The 5,486-nt window shown below is 45.9% G+C and overlaps 1 pseudogene; it reads left to right on the top strand.

Moving 5' to 3' along the window:
* The first annotated feature begins 1,284 nt into the window (after positions 1-1,284).
* Positions 1,285-2,320, top strand: LOC100936000 (adenosine receptor A2b-like; annotated as a pseudogene).
* The last annotated feature ends 3,166 nt before the right edge of the window (positions 2,321-5,486 follow it).

The raw sequence follows: 5,486 nt of genomic DNA, 5'->3' as shown, positions 1-5,486 counted from the left end.
GACCTGCAGTCATGACTTTCAAGTTTGTCAGCACTGCATTCCCCTGGGAGTAACAGAAAATCCAACTGTCTGACAGTGGCTGGCTGAATCAGGCAGAGACTTATTTTCCTCTCCTAACAAAAAGTCTGGGTGGAGCTGACTAGGGCCTTCGGGGACCTGGGCTCCTTCTGCCTTTCCACTCAGCTCTCCATCCTCCTCCTTGTTGCTGGGTGTTCACAAGACAGTGGCCCCACCCTCAGCATCACTCAGTGTTTCTGGCAAGAGAAGGAGGAAGGTGAAGGGTACAGGATGCACACCAGCTGACTCTGACCCCTGATAATGAGCACACTGGGAAGCCCCATCCAAAGACTTCAGTTTACATCTCACGGCCCACAGCCATGGCATGTGGCCACTGTTCCCTTCAGGGGAGGCTGAGAAATGGAGCTTTCAACTGGGCACATTGCCACGCCAAACAAAACTGTGGTTCTATTCAGCAACCAATAGTGTTTGTCATAAGTATAAATCACCAGAGAAGCAGGGAGATACAGTCAGAGCAGAAGGACACAGGTCTGAAGACATCAGCCTCCTAAGCATGCTGACAGCATCCACTCACACTGACCATTTGCAAGGTCCTACTTGGGCACCACAGTTCTATCTATGCTGGAGGAAATCCTGGGCCTCCCACATCTGCAAATTTCCCTTTGAGAAATTGTGATTCCCTCTCTTCAGTAAAGAATGTCATGAAAAGGCCTAGATATCAGTAGGAGGGAGCCCTGAGGAGGTGACCTCAGAGGAGGAGCACACACAGGCACAGGGGACAGACATCCAAGCTGCTGTTCCAAAGATCTCCTTCTCAAGGACAGTTAAGTCCCCCCTCACCAACAAGTCCCTCTCCAGAGCTGCTGTGCTACCATTCTCCACACTGACAGGACCTTTCTCCTTGGCTGGACCACTCTGGGCGAGCATGTGAAACCCACCCCAGAGCACTGTCCATGGCAAACTTCAAAGGATGACGGGATCAAAGACTCTCTAGAGCAGGGTTCTCCAAAGCTTTTGATCACATACTTCATTATTAAAACATGATTACACTTGGGGAATTCAAAAGATCCCCAAGATGGAAAAAAATGATTAAGCATGTGTGCTTCTAATAGATATATGGTTACTATTTATTTAATATATGCATATAATATTTGCTAGCATAAAACATAGGCAGAAATTGAAATCTTAAAAGGACAAGCTAAAAATAGAGAGATGCGGCTGGCAGACGCATAGTGCAGGCACACACAACTGTCCCACGTGAGGCTCATGGTAGACGAGGCCCTAGTAGATGGGCCATGGGCCCAGGTAGATGAGGCCTGGAGCCTGGCTGGCCAGGCCATGCTGCTGGAGGTGCAGGGCGCACCCGTTCGTGGTGTTAGGGCTGGCACGCCAAGTGCACTGCGGTCGTCCACCAACTCCTTCCTGGTGTCCCTGACGTGGCCGTGGGGCTCTTCGCCTTCCCCTTTACCATCATCATCAGCCTGGGTTCTGCACTGACTTCCACAGCCACCTCTTCCTTGCCTGCTTCATGCTTGTGCTCACACGGAGCTCTATCTTCAGCCTCCTGTCCATGGCCATCAACAGGTACCTGGTCAGCCACAGCCGGCTCAGGCATAAAAGTTTAGTCACTGGGACTCAAACAAGAGGGGTTACTGCTGTCCTCTGGGTCCTTGCCTTTGGCATTGGACTGACCCCATTCCTGGAGTGGAACAGTAAAGACAGAACCTCTAACAACTGCATGGAGCCCTGGGATGGAACCATGAATGAAAGCTGCTGCCTTGTGAAGTGTCTCTTTTAGAATGCAGTACCCATGAGTTACATGGTATATTTCAGTTTGAGGGGATAAGTCCTGCCCCCACTGCTCATAATGTGGCTGATCTCCATCAAGTTCTTCACAGTGACCTGCAGGCAGCTTTAGTACACGGAGTCGACGGACCACTCAAGGACCACCCTCCAGCAGGAGATATACACAGCCAAGTCGCTGGCTGTGATGGTGGGGATGTTTGCTCTGTGCTTGCTACCAGTGTGCACCATGGACTGTGTCACTCTTTTTCAGCTAGCTCAGGCTAAAGATAAGCCCAAGTGGGCAAGGAAGATGACCATTCTGTTGTCACATGCAAATTTGATTGTCAATCCCATTGTCTATGACCACTGGAACAGAGACTCCTGCTATAATTAAATTATTTACAGGTATGTTCACTGCTGGACTGATCTCAATAATGGGAATGGGCAGGTCAGGGCACAGCCTGTTCTCAGTGTGGCCTGTGAAGCAGGCTCTGGCCTCTTCGAGGAGAAGGCATAAATACATAATAAACAATGGGACAGGACATGACTGGCTGATTCTCATTGTGAAAGATAGCTATACCTCCCAAGCACATGGGCTGCCTCTTTTGAGCACTCCCCTGGAGCTACCATATATCTAGGTAACATATACATGTTATTAGTAGGCTCCAAGGGTTGACAAAGATATTTATGGTTCTATTTGGCTGCTTTTACTGTGTTGATGATGCTGACAGCTTGAATGGATTTTAAAAGCATGTTTTGTTTTGTTTTAGAGTCTGCCTCCTTTATGGTAGAAAATGACAAACTCTTTTACTCTGAAACACTGTGAACTATTATAATGCAAATATGTTTTAACTTAGAGGCAATGAAACAATAAAAGTTGCCTGTACTAAAAATGTATATTTGTTTCTAAGAAGGCAGCCAGGAAAATTAAAAGTATAATTCTTCAATCAAGAAACTGCCATATTAATTTGAGGAAATGATAGTCTCCTAAGTTCTTAAGTAGAATTGTCAACACGTAATAATTTTAAGCCCCGTTCTTTTCCATATACAGAAAACTACCCGAGGGGAAGAAATTGGAAGGATGAGATCCCTCTTCTACCAAATTCCCCTTTCCAGAGCTAGGGAGTGAATTTCGCTTCTCTCCAGAGTTCAAGTTTGGCCAAGTTCTTGGAACCTAAAACATGAACATTTCACTAAGTAAAATTATATAACTATATGTACATATTAGGTAAAATAAAAATAAAACATTTTTAAAATTAAATTTAATTAATTAAATAGAAATTCCAATATTCTGCCCATCCGAGTAGTTCTCCTGCACATCCCCCTTTGGAGGCTATGGCTCTAAAGTTGTATTAGAGAAAGAAGTCAGCATATGTTATGCTTTTAATTAGCCCTTTGGGACGTGAGTTATGGGACAAACCTTCCCTTGGCTTAGGGCGAACTCCAATAAGTCAGATACAGAAAGAAAAATATTGCATTATCTCACTTAAAAAAAAGAAAAACTTGAATACATAGAAAGAGAGAGTAGAAAGGTGGTTGGGGTACAGGGATGATGGGGAGATAAGAGTTCAAAGGGCACAAAGTTTCAGTTATGTAAAATAAATAAGCCTAGAGATCTAATGTACAGTATAGGGGCAGCAAAACTCCACCTCCATTCTCAGAGAGTCCTGGCTGAGCCCAAGAATTAAACTGACATAAGACAGATTAACAGAAGACAAGGAAACAAATTTATTTAATAGAAATTTTACATGGCACAGGAGAACCTCATAAGGAAATAAAGACCCAAAGAAGCAGTTAGAGTCAGTTACAAATTCAGTATACTGAATTTGACAAAGAATAGCACACTGTGAAATGTGATAAGGCAAGTGGCTTGGGCTAGGGTACTTAATTGGCTAGAGATGCAACTGGGAAGATAAGGGTTAGTTTAACAAGGTTTGTTTGTACAGATTTCTCTTGGCTTCAGCTTCTCATCCTTGATGATAAGACTGTTCCTTTTTTTTCCTACTACAGGGAGGATGTCTTTCCCATGAGAATGTCATCTGCTTTTAAGAAACAGCTCAAAGGTCAGAGTGATCTTCTTGCACTTGCTGCTTTTTAAGTGCCCTTAACTCAAATAGTCAATATGACAGAATGGCGTATCTTTAACTCCTGAAACATCACGAGGACTATAGTTAATAGTATTGCATCATATACTGGAAATAACAGAGTAGATTTTACGTACTTTTACCACAATAAAAAAAGGTGACTATGTGAGATGATGAGTACGTTAACTTGCTTGACTGTAGCCATTATTTCACTATGTAAATGTACAGTCATGCATGGCTTAACAACGGGGATAAAACCTGAGAAATGCATCACAATTGATTCCATCATTGTTCCAACATCATAGAGTGTATTTACACATACCTAGCTGATAGAACCTACCACACACCTAGGCTGTATGGTGTACCTACCGCTCCTCGGCTACAAACCTGTGCAACATGTTACCATACTGAATACTGCAGGCAATTGTAACACAATGGCAAATATTTGTGTATCTAAACATATCTAAGCATAGAAAACGTACAGTAAAAATACAATATTATAATCTTATAGGACCACTATCGTATATACGGTCCATCATTGACCAAAACATCATTATGCTATGCATGACTGTATATCAAAAAATCCATTTTTAAAAGATGGGTACCAGATGAGCACTGGCTGAGTTGGGGAGGCTTTCTGGGAAGGATGATAGGAAACAGCAACCCTAGGGGAGGACAGATTGGTACACCGCATAACCTGGAATCAGAGGGTGGAAACTGGGGACTGGCCCAAAAGACCCTTAACAATGAGGGGCTGAGGCCCAAGGGACACAATGGCAGAGCGTTCGAGCATCTCTCTGCTGAGCGACTGGCTGCCCGGGGACCGCTGGGGTGGTGTGCGTCAGGGGCTCCCTCACACCGTCCTTGAACAGTACCGTGGACCACAAAAGAGCAAGGCTGCCCTAAGGAAAGACTTTGCCTCTTCGCCGGCCTCCCTTTGGGCCGTCAGGGTGGCAGCGCCACCCCGTGGCTGAATGTGGTGGTGTACCACGCTTCAGACAATCTCCTTGCCCACTGCGTAGCAGGTTCTACCTCAGGGCGGCCACCACCTGCACACCAGCGTGCCTACCAGTGAGTCATCGCTTAGGTCCCTGAACTGACCTAGAGGCGGGGCTGGACTCCGGCGTCGGGTAACTCCGTCCGGCTGCTGGGGCCTACGTTTGGCATTGAGCCCTGGGGAACTAGACCTGTTCAATAGCGACAGCTAGTGGTCACCCTCAAAAACAAGGTGCTCTGAGCCTCGCGGGGAAAGCACTGTCAAGAGATGGGGAAATCAGGACAGATTATTGGCCTTGAGTGGAAGGTGGCACATTTCCGAAGCCACTCTTGGGTAAAATGGTCTGTCGAAAACCCAAACGCTTAAAAGTGATGTACAACGACCTTGGCTGCCTCTCCAGCCACATCTCGGGCCACCTGCCTTGCTTTTGATTTCCCCAAGGACAAAGAACTGCCGGTCCTCTGAAGCACCCTGATGATCCCACTGTGTGTTGGCCATGCCATCTCCTCTGCCCTGAGCACTCTTCACTCTCCCCATTGCCTGGTTAACTCCTGGGCCTCCTTTAAGGTTAAGCCCAACCATTACCTCCTCCAGGAAAACTT

Source organism: Pongo abelii, chromosome 1 (genome assembly GCF_028885655.2).
Source record: "Pongo abelii isolate AG06213 chromosome 1, NHGRI_mPonAbe1-v2.0_pri, whole genome shotgun sequence".
In the NCBI taxonomy this organism is placed as follows: domain Eukaryota; kingdom Metazoa; phylum Chordata; class Mammalia; order Primates; family Hominidae; genus Pongo; species Pongo abelii.
Note: the sequence above shows the minus strand (reverse complement) of the source record. Positions and strands in the feature narration are given on the sequence as shown.